This window comes from Protopterus annectens, chromosome 10.part0 (genome assembly GCF_019279795.1).
Source record: "Protopterus annectens isolate FY-2018-M chromosome 10.part0, PAN1.0, whole genome shotgun sequence".
Taxonomy (NCBI): Eukaryota; Metazoa; Chordata; order Ceratodontiformes; family Protopteridae; genus Protopterus; species Protopterus annectens.
In genome coordinates this window covers 286940310-286952550 of record NC_056744.1, presented here as the reverse complement: position 1 = coordinate 286952550, position 12241 = coordinate 286940310, and the positions used below count along the sequence as shown (strand labels likewise).

The following is a 12241-nucleotide window of genomic DNA, read 5'->3' as shown; positions in this document are numbered from 1 at the left end:
ATAAAACTGTTATACAATTAAATAATAAAATTACTCAATTATAAATTACTCAATTAAATCACATTTTTCCAACAGCATTCTGTGTTTAAGCCTCTAGGTAATAAAGTGCCAAACTTTAAAATAAAAACAGTTTCATACTTTAAAAGTAGTTTTGCCACAACTGCAACATCAGACTCTAACTTTGCAGATTATTTACAAGTCAGGGACCCTCCCTGAAGACTTAAGTGACCACTTTCTTACCAACATCATTGAGTACAAGGCTAATAACTCCAACTAGGCCATCTATACAATTATAAGAAATAATAGGAATTTTAACCTCATCAATTTCCAAAATGAACTCAAATTATGTAATTGGTCAGTCCTAAAACAAGTACCATTGACTGAAGCTGTAGCATACTTTAATACCAATTTCCTTGCCATCTTGGACTCTCACACTCCTGCTCGCTCTATTGGAACCAACGCAAAAATTGCACCATGGCTTTCAAAAGATACCAAATTAAAAATCTTACTTAGAAACAAGGCATGGGCCACTTGACGTGCCACAAAAACCCCACTAGATCAACTAAGATATCGGCTATTAAGGAATGACACAAAGAAATCTGTTATGTTAGACAAAAAACATTTTTATTGCCATCTTCAACAGAAATATCAAAACAAACCTCAAAAATTCTGGGCAAGAATAAATAAACTTCTTCACCCAGGGCAATCCACCATTTCAACCCCTTCATCTTCCAACCATAAAACCCAGGAGGATGTTGCCAACACATTTATTAGTTTCTTCACAGAGACTATCCAGTCCCTAGCTAGTCAGCTAACTCCCAGTTGCTCTAACTCAACTTGCACTATACCCAGTACCCAACTCTCCTTTAGTTTTCAACCAGTACCTACATCACTTATCCGTGCCCTAATTAAGAAATTAAAGCCAACCACCCAATCTGCTGATCTCCTCCCTGCAGAGTATCTACAAAAAGCTGCGGATGCCATAGTATACCCCATCTCCATCTTAATCAATAGAACCACATCTGAAGGTACCATCCCCTCCATATAGGAAATATCCCATGTTATACCACTCCATAAAGGAGGTAGCACCACTGAACTCTCAAACTTCAGACCCATAGCTATTCTGTCACCGCTGCCTAAAATTATGGAGACGTGCAACCATAAACAACTCCTGCACTATCTTATCCAAACAATCTGTTGGCTAGCTCTCAGCATGCCTTTAGGCCATTCCATAGTACTACCTCAGTTCTCCTCTCCTTCTCTGATGTCATAAACCATAACCGAAATAATAAACTAACCTCAGCCCTCTTTCTTGATCTCTCCAAGGCCTTCAATATGGTTAACCACCAAAAACACATCCATACTTTGAAGGCCTTCTCCTTAGATAACCACGCTCTTCAATGGTTTCAATCCTACCTCTGTGGTAGACAACAGGCCGTCCTATGGCAGGGCAAACCACGCTCTTCAATGATTTCAATCCTACCTCTGTGGTAGACAACAGGCCGTCCTATGGCAGGGCAAACTATCCTCCCTTCTACCCATCACCCTAGGAGTCCCCCAGGGCTCTCTACTAGGACCCCTTCTTTTCTCTATCTTTATTAATGACCTCCACTCTGTCATCCCAGATGCAACCTGCATTCAATATGCAGATGACCCCACTTTAAATCTGCTCAGCCACCTCCCACACAAAACTAATGACATTGTCACAGAATTCATTTAATACTGCTGAAAATTGGCTCTCTAATCATCATCTGATCTTAAACCCTAACAAAACAAAGCTACTACTTTTTTTCCCCACTCATAGGTCCTCATCACTATTCTTTATCATTAAATCTAATAATGGCACCATTATCTCCCCAGAAGCCCAAACTAAACTCTTAGGTGTTATAGTAGGTAATAACCTTAAATTTGATATGCATGTCAACCAAACTATCAAAACCATTAATAAAAAACTTGGCTCTCTTTATAAGACTAAACCTTTTCTTACTGCACTTGCTAGAACTGCTATTACCCGTTCCTATCTACTCTCTACCCTTCTCTATGCCTCCCCTTTATTCAACAATCTGAACAAATCTGGCCTTAGCAAGCTCTCTAGCTGTTATAACCACATTGCTAGATTTGCCACACAGGCATGGCATTTAGGACACATCACTGTCATAACCTAAATCTTCTACGGTGGCTTGAATTACCTAGCCTACTTCAATACAACCAGCTTACAGTGGCATATAAAGTACTCAAATAATTTGAAAATACGCCTGCACTTAAAAACATCATTAGCCCCTACAATGACCTCAGGCCACTTCGCTCATCTAACAGATTGCTGGTTCAAACATTCAAAACCAATAACTCAGCTGGGGACTCCCTGTTTGCCAACTCTGTCAGCAAAACTTGGAACTCCCTTCTGCTGACCTTACTCTTGTAAACTCACTAACAATTCATAAAAAGTTTCAGACTACATTTTAAGACACACTGGTTATGTCCTTGTTCTAATCCTGACTAGATCCTTTCTATAACTGTGTGCCAAACAGTACTTTAATACTACATACAAGCTATGACATCATTGTTAGTTTAGACACATATAAGTTTAATAATGATCGAATGCATAACTTGCTTGACTGAACAGAGTCTATAAACTGTTTGCAAAATGTATTGATATTATGATTTTTCCTGTATTATTTTTTCTGCATGTTGTGTTTGGAGCTTTTCTCCTCGGGCCTCCACTGAAAATGGACATGTATCTAGTCGGACTATCCCGGTCAACAAATGTAAAATAAGTAAATCATCATCTTCTTTCAGCTGTTCCCGTTAGGGGTCGCCACAGCGGATCTTCTGTTTCCATTTTTTCCTGTCCTCTGCATCATGCTCTTTCACACCAACCGCCTGCATGTCCTCTCTCATCACATCCATAAAACTTATCCTAGGCCTTCCTCTTCTCCTCTTACCTGGCAGCTCCATCCTTAGCATTCTTTTCCCAATATACCCAGCATCCCTCCTCAGCACATGTCCAAACCAATGCAATCTCGTCTCTCTTGCTTTGTCTCCAAACTGTCCGACCCGAGCTGACCCTAATGTAAAATAAATAAATTTGCATCATAAGGACCTTTGCTTTAATGACCATCATAAAATAGTAACATATACAAAGTCACAAAACTTTCTTTTTTAAATCCATTCTAGTTTACAGCTGTAAACCATAACTTATTCATTTTTTTCATACAGCAGACCCAATATTAGTTTCTCCATTAGTTTTAGCCATCACAAATGATAAGAAGGTTGATATCAGTTCTAATGTTAGTTTTAATAGTTCTGGTTTCTGAAGGACTATATACCAGGAGCTTTGACTTTCTTTAAACATTTAAAATTTTGGCAATTGTGTAGAAGAGTATCATCCAAGGTGTGCAGTAACAAATCCTGTCCAAGTGTCTTCATAGTCTAACCTCAAAGAAATTTAATTACACCTACTCCAAGTATTAGTCTGTCAGCATAAAACGTATAAAATAATTAAATGTAGCATAGTATCACTGCCAAGCTACTTGTATGATTATACAGAGGTTTTGAAAAAAATGTGCTTTGGATTTCCAAAGTTAAAGATTTCAGGTTATTGGACAAGTACAGTTGCAAGCAATCAGCACTTATCTATGTTCATACAGTGAAAGAACAACAGAGAGGCAGAAGTTATAAAACAGCCTCATTTATTTTTATCACTAAAATATAGGGCATATGAAGAACAATGGGTAACATACTGCTATTTTTTCCTAGTATGTTCTTTACGAAGCTGCTGTCATGTAACATACAGTTGCAATTATAGCACCTCTCTCTCTCTCAAGCTCCAATAACAAAAACAGTGAACTGTGCATTTAAATTTCTGCAGGGAAGAGGGAAGAAGTGCCATAACAAACCCTTAACAGTAGTAGTATATCAGCAGTGGTGTTCATGCATTAAAGCACTTTCTTACTATGTAGTGAACTGCTCCTGTTATATCATGTGGGTCTCTGCCACCCCCTCAACTCCACTAGTGGTAAGATTACTGAATCATAAAATTTGGTACTTACGTATTATCGCAACCAGATTTTCGCCATAATGCTGGTTGCTTCTGTTTATGGTAAGAAATAGCAATAAACTTTTCTAAAGTATAATAACATGTTTTCTGTAATGTTTTTAAGTTTTAGGAATGTTTACCATTCAAACCACTGAGAAAAATAAGTGCTGACAAAAGGTTCCCCGTTTTACCGCCAGCATCTCATGTCAGCTAAGCATGTCCCATACTACTTTATATGCGTTCCTTTTCTCGTGCAGTGTTGATGTTGTCAAAGCCATAGCAAACAGGTTTTTGAAAGCTATATAATTATTTACGTTTTTATCTGTACAGTTCTTTACTGAGCAATCCACATCTTCTCAACTTTGTACGCAGAAAAGCATTACAATACCAACTAGACAATCCATATTTCTTGAGCCGTAAAATCACCTAACAAAATCAATGCAATTAAAATAGACACTGCACTAAAAACAGAAGCAATCAGTACTGTCCTCTTATAACAAAGTTTAGTAAAGTATGTTTTATTTTTCCTGACAACCTTTCATTATATTGTTTGTAACAGTTTAAGCATTAAATACTTTACCTACATTAAATTGCAGGTGTCCAATTTACTCTATACTGTTTGAAAAGGTGTAACCATTAAATACTTTACATGTGTCCAGTTTCTTCTTTTTAACCAAAACATTCAGTTAAAATAAGCTAAACTTGAAGAATAATCTTTCCGACTTGTGTCCCGTTTCTTATAAGTCCAACAATAGCAAAGTAAAGCCAAAAAATAATCTCAGGAAAGCACCTAACATCGTACAGTAAGTCCCACAGTCCTTTCAGGCCAAATATATGTACACTCGCAACCACTGATACCGCTATAACCGCTGAATTCAACTCTCCATGTCTTTACAGCACTCTACCCACAAATCCTAAAATTGTACGTGTTAATTGTTTTAAAAAAAGCACCATCAATATCCCAACACACTTTATAACAGCTCTCCCTTTCCTAATACAGTTCATTTTTGCCGTTTAAGTAAACGTCCAAAACATATATCGTTTTGCAAAATCTGGTTGCGATAATACGTTAAGTACCTAAAATTTAAATTGGCAAGGGAATAATACCAGATGTCAGTCCTGTTCATATGCAGTAAACAGCAATAGTACATTAGCAAGTCAGTTCATTTTCCAAGCTCTTTCTGTTTTATCTTTTCCTATTGTATTTAACTTTCTTTTGTTTCTCGTAAATTAATATATTAGTGCAGCAAAGATGCAGGGCTGTAACTGGCAGGTACACATCCTCTATGCTGTCAGTAACCAGTGTGGGATTACTCTGCTCCACAATTGTATACATTTTAAGATAGGCTTTACTTCTTAGATCTTTTATTCTTACCTCTCTTCTTGTATTACAATACTATAAAATATACAATTTTAGAGCAGTTAGGTTACATCGACATCAGAGGCTTCTTTTTCAGCTAATATGTCATCTTTGATTTTATTTTTTTTTACTTTTTACATGTTTAATTAATGATACTTTTCTTCTAGTATCACTTCTTTTTGCTTATTGGTGTTCTTCTGTTTTACTTTTTTAATCATTCTTTAAATTAGTATGCCTTCTGTCTTTAATCAGCTTCTGCTGTTCTTAAATAGTCTGCATGCAAAGTGTGTCCTAAAGCTTTAACCAGTCTACAGCATTCTTAAATTTTTAAATACTTTTTGTTTCATCTTTTTAACTTCTGTCAACTCCTTGCTCATCCACCCTGTCCCTGTCTTGCTCCTGTCCCCTTTTCCCTACTGCTGTGCAGAATGCAGTTCCTGCCCCCTTTTCCCTACTGCTGTGCAGAATGCAGTTCCTGTCCCCTTTTCCCCAATGCTGTGCAGAATGCAGTTCCTTTGCAGTTTTTGACCTTTTAAATTACTCTTCCACTCAATGCTCTTTATTTCATATGTCATTATTTCAATCAAATCATGTCAAAGCATATTTCCATCATAATCATCTTTGTCAAGCAAATAGTATTATCGGGATAAATATATGCATACAATGTTGGTTAGCAAATAATAGTAGTGATGTTATTTATTCTGCGTTGGGTTTTTAGATCTACTATAACTGTTAGTGTGTCATTGGCTTGTGGTTCATCAGTTCACTGCCACTTGCTTATAACAGCAACTACCAAACTTTACAGCACCTAGACCCTACCACACTACTCATACTCCTGCCAAGAACCCTAATTTTAACCCTAAATCTTCCACCTGCTTCATAACCCTAATACTAAATCTCACTTCCTCACCAAACTCAAACTCCCAGTCACTCCCTAACCTTAATCCAAAATCTCACTTCTTAATCCTAAAATTCCTAGTCACATCCTAACTCTAATCACAAACTCCACTCCCTACCCTTAAAACTAAAATTCTCTGCAACTGCCTAACCCTCAACAAACATGGCTTCTTGAACTTAAAAGTCCTAGTCGCCCCTAAACCTAATCTCAAACCTTACTCCATAAACCTTAAACTCCCAGTTGCACCCTAATTCTCATCTCGGACCCCACTGTCTAACTTTAGAACTCCCAGTTACTCACTAATCCTAATCTCAATTCTTACTGCCTAGTCCTAATCTTAAACATCTCATTTACTTCTTAACCCCAATCGTGAATTTCTTGCTCACTTCAAACAACTGCAGTACTTTCATTCAAAGTCAAATATCTTTTCTAGTAACAGCCTACGCAAGCTAACTGGAAAATGAATAAACTGCTACGACACTATGGTCTGGTACCAGTTGGAATTTAGCCATGTCACAGATCCTTGACTTCTCTCATCTCAAAATTAGTCTGGGGCAGCATCCAAGACCCAATTTGTGTCTTGATGCATCTTTACTTGTGTTCTTATAAAGAATGACACATATGCCCTTTCTCTAATTGATTCCCAATATTCTAAATTTAAATTAAATGCTGTGGGTTGTGGATTTATACAGTGCTTTTTGCAGTCATACTATTTTCTCAATCTCAGTATCCAAAAACAACATACTCTGCAATTATGAGGTCACCGCAACTTTTAAATTGAGACCAAGCATGTCTGACTTATGCAAAAGCTATTAAGTACTTACACTGAATTAAAGTTATATTGCACAAATACACACGAACATTTACATAAACATGCCTTAGTATGACAGAATACTGCTATTTGAGCTTTATACCCTAACAGTGTAGCAGCAGAATCACAATACAAGCAATATGTCTGTATGTAATTTTGCACTGATAAAGCTACTCTGTTGTGGATGTTGTCTGCATACAGTACACCTTTAGGTCTTTCATTTTACTGTTACAATACTGTTGCTCTGTTGCAAGTGGCACCTTTGGGTCCACTTGCGCTTTTTAATTGAGCAGTAAATATGCTACCATACAGCAAGTGGTGATTCTGAACCTGCCACAGTTTTGTATCACGGTAAGGTTTCTATACCTGTCAAGTATTTTTGTATCCATCAAATTTCATGGTACTGCTCTAATCTGGGTGATGTTTTTGTATCCATAACTTTTAGTGATTTTGTGAGTGGTGTCCTATACCACTTAAGGTTTTGCACAATCATGATTAGCAATCCTGCTTTAGTTTGAATGATGTTTCTTAGATTGAGTATGTTTCTATTTCATTCAGATTTTTGTTATTAATTTGCTTTAGTCCTTCTGCCTTAGCATGAATAGCATTTCTTCACTTTTAAGGCTTTACATTCACATTTACTGATTTTGCTCACTATCATTGGTGTTTCTGTAGTTATTTCTGTATCCAACTTAGTAATGCTGCTTAAGTAGTGCTTCTATACCTATAATTTGGACTGTGCACCCATTGTACTGGGATTCAATCAGGAGTGATATATGTTAGACTATGCAGCAATCCTGAGGAGGTAGCAATGTGGAAATCTAAGCAATACAACGAATGCATTGTTGGTACAAGAATGAAAATCCGTAGTAATTAAAACACAATGAGTGAGGCTCCAGGGAACGGGATATTCAAGATCTTAACCTTAGTCTAGGGCTCCATTTCATCAAAGGCCAGTCATGATTAAGGGGCATCTGACTTCTCGTAAAATGCTTCCTCTTTTTCTGAAAACATTTAAGTCTCTCACGGAACACAGTACCTACTAAAGCAGCAAATGGATGCTGAAAAAATGCAACATTTCCTTCACTCTAAACATCTATTACATCACTAATTATCTAACTATCTATCACTAACTATCAGCCCAAAGCAAGGGTGGGCACACACACACACACACACACACACACACACACACACACACACACACACACAAATTTGATCAGTGGTGTAACAAGACATTTCAGTTTTGTATTCAAACATAGATCTCTTAATTGTCCCTATTTTGGAGGAACTTGTTATTTTCACCCATGATTTAACCTGCACAAATTGTTCCCATTTTCAGGCTTGATCCCCCCCCCCCCCCATCACACGTGATTTCTGTAAATATCTAGGACACAGAAAAATACACTACATGACCAACATACTAATGGTAGCAATAACTTAAAGAAAGAAGACACACATCTTACATCTTCCTTTTAATGAAGCAAAGGCAAACAAACTTGTGCAGTAGAATTTTGCTATCCAGTTCATTAAAGTCTAGAGATAAACTCATTATATTTTTCCCAACATTTTCTTGTTTTCTGTTTTTTAAATGTATTTCTGACTAGCATAACGCGTCTCTACTGGATTATGCTAATTTGATGTCCAGATTTTTGGCCATATTCTCTTACTTTTCAAGGGCCTTTGCTCCTATTTTAAATGTCAGTAGGTCGACAGGTCTGCTGAAACTTCATTCTGTAGACCTTCGCCCCCCCCCCCCATTTTTACAGACCCAAACAATGAAGAAATGCACACGTCATTTCTGGCACAGCTTTGTTATGAGCTCATTAAGCCACGCAGTTTTCTTTCGAAAATATCTTAATAAAAAGTGTATTTGTTTCACTACATTAAGTATGCCTGAATACACTCTTGCATAGCTCTCAACCTTCTATCTCCAAAATGAGGAACACTAACCCTCATAACGTGGAACAAATGGGAAAAATGTGGAACACGTACTAATGGCATACTAACAACTTCAGCTAGGAAGGTCATAGGATGGTTACAACATGCTGGTTTTACTTATAAAGAAGATCTTTTATCATGGATTTCACTTAAAAAATTAATATGTCACAGATCGTTTCAATGTGGAACTTATTGGAACTGCGAGGCTTTTTAAGAGCCCAAATGAAGTACGTTCCTCGTAATGAGGTACACCTGAGAGGCATGATCTTGAATTCGAGACATGACTATAAGCACCAGTCCCCAAACACCTACGTCAGGACTTTTGTATCTCTACTTACGACAAGAAATAGATGTGACAGAGCTTTTAGTGTGGTTAAACAGTAACATTATCAGACCCAGTAAAATTTCCGGCTTCAGTTCCCTTTCACTTTTACAGACGTCACAGTAGACACAAGGGTTAATCTAGGACTCAGAGCAATTCCTCAGATCTTACCTACACACAAGAATGATCGTGGCTACATCCTTTCAGTTTGCTTACCTCAAATCCCTACTCTATCACACCTGAATAAAAATGCCCCATACACGTCAGCGGTGACAGAATTTCAGGCGCGCCGCTGTCCCTGTCACAGATCACGAGGAGAACGTGTGCAAAGCTAACACAAAAATACGTATCTTCGTTTCCTCATAGGGTTGTGTACGTGCGCGCTCCCCTAACGTGACAGCTTAGAGGAGTATGGCAGAGTACTGTGAGTGAAGTAGTGGCAGGGTTAGCTTACCTATTCTTTAAGTATTACGATATCTGGGAGAGAGCAAACTGAACCTTTTGGCAAGCAATGGAGGTTTCGATTCCTACTGTGAGCTAGCACTGGCGGTACTTCTATCACTGATGACTCTGGGGTAAGACATAGCTTAGCCGGAGATCTGATGTATAGCTTAGATGTTTGTGTAAAATTAGACTGCAGATTTGTTCATACTGCTACTAGGTGTGCGGAGGAACTGATGCTGTAGTTTGATTACTCTGCGTAAGAAAACTGCGTACTCCGTTAATGCTTCTGTTGTATATGTAATCAGTTTCTATTCTGAATGTGTGTAAGTGGACTGGTATTGTTGAAAGCAATGACTGATTCCTGGACATAGCTCTCAACCTTCCATCTCTAAAATGAGGAACACTAGCCCTCATAAATAATGTGGAACAAATGGGCAACATGTGGAACACATTCTAATGGCTTACTAACAACTTCAATTAGGAAGCTCATAGGATGGTTACAATATGCTGGTTTTACTTATAAAGAAGCTATTTTAATGAAGTAATATGATTCATTTTTATTTACAATGGATTTCACTTAAAAATTCCTAACACTGAATGTGTGACAGAGCCTTTCAATGTGGAACTTTGAGAAACTTCGAGGAACATGAACTTTTTAAGACCCCAAATGAGGTACATTCCTCATAATGAGGTACACCTGAGAGGTATGTTCCTGGAACTCTTGCTACTGCCTGAATATACTGCCTTTCCATATTTAAAACTGCTGTGTATACTGCATGTATTTTAGAAAAAGTGTTAATGTACACACAGCGTTTGAAGACTGATATTGCACTACTCCTTCTCTCCAAACATATAGATATAGTAAACAGTTACTTTAGTAGTATACTAGTGTGTGAGAGTATGCGGATGTGGTCTCTGTCTCTAGATGCTAGAGGTGAGTGATGCACAGTGAGTTTTCAGGTCTGGTTGGATTGATGTAAATACTATATTCAGATGTGCAAAATGTATTCATAGGGCATTGATGTAATGTCTGTGTGTTCCCAGGCTGTTTTGGAATGAATATTGTAACTACACTATTTATGTATGTAGATACATGTGGAGACTAAGTTGGCACCCATGTTATTTCCACTGTTGTGAAAGGACTAATACGCTAACTACTACTTTTTCTTCTTCTTTCGGCCTTTTCCCGGTTAGGGGTCGCCACAGTGGCTCACCTGTCCGCTCATGATTGGCAATGGAGTTTCACGGTGTTGAATTGCCAGCCCATTGCCCAACCTTCCATGGAAGACACACACACACACACACACACACACACACACACACACACACACACACACCTAGGGTCAATTTAGAGTATTGAGTGAACTAAAAATTTCCTTTATTCAGACCGGTTTCGGCTACCCAGCCTTCTTCAGTGAAACAAAATCGCAAACAAATTACTAATTAGGCTATATATACCCACCCCCAACCAATGGAAAACATAGTTCAGCCCAAAGGAAAAACTGAAAAAGGTATACAGTACAACAGAAACTGTATGCATATATCACATTTCAGTATTGATAACTATGCATGTATAAAGAATACATATGAAAACATTATTAAACAAATAATCAACCTATATACAAAAATTATATATGTATGAATACTTATATATATAAATACACGAACATGCAATCAATACAAAGTGTGTTCAATAAAATACTTTGATATATATATATAACAACAAGAGAAAGAAAATAAAAATAACCAACTGTGGTGTCCTGCATATGCCTCAAAACAACATACACTTATATACATATCCATGTGTACATGAATAAAATGAGCCCAAACATAAGTATATGAATATATTTTATATATATATATATATATATATATATATATATATATATATATATATATAATATATGTAACAAACCCTGCACTCATACCAAAATAATCAACAAAATAATCATATACATACTCCCTATGCTGTGGAATAAAATCCCGGTCCATGTGAGGCAGAGCACCTCGCTGGCTCTGTTCAAGAGAAATCTTGACCTGTGGATGGGAGATCGTAGATTTACCCTGGGAATAATCTCTGTGTCACTGCTGGACAGAGGCACAACAAACTAATGGGCACAGTATTTTTTCATATAAGGGGTGGCGTAAGCCACAAAACTTTGGGCTTGGCTTATAAATGCCTTAGGGCAGATAGCCTAGTATAAACCTATGAACCTAAGTTCCTTCAAAGATGGTAATTACGCCCCGGGAAAATAATGCCCCAAGGTTGATGATCCAATATTTTTCTTTGTGATTAAGAATTGTGTGCCAACCCTGTTGATTACTTCTGTCTCCTATTATTTATCAATAACCATAAACCTGAACTCAGCATTTGGATGTTTAGTAGTGTGTCTGTATAGGGCATTGGTTTCTCTTTTATTGCAGATATCACT

The 12241-nt window shown here is 37.4% G+C and overlaps 2 protein-coding genes across 3 annotated transcripts in view; one reads left to right on the top strand and one right to left on the bottom strand.

Annotated features, from left to right (window-relative positions):
* Positions 1-9696, bottom strand: part of NAT9 (N-acetyltransferase 9 (putative)) — a 209102-nt gene extending 199406 nt beyond the window's left edge. The window contains exon 1 of one of the 2 annotated variants that reach the window (XM_044085162.1): positions 9582-9696. The gene's annotated coding sequence lies outside the window, so the exon portion shown is untranslated. The other variant, XM_044085163.1, reaches the window with a different exon arrangement.
* Positions 9697-9769: 73 nt separating this feature from the next.
* TMEM104 (transmembrane protein 104) overlaps positions 9770-12241 on the top strand; it is a 1389603-nt gene continuing 1387131 nt past the window's right edge. The window contains exon 1 of the mRNA XM_044085161.1: positions 9770-9940. The gene's annotated coding sequence lies outside the window, so the exon portion shown is untranslated. The remainder of the gene's footprint in view (positions 9941-12241) is intronic.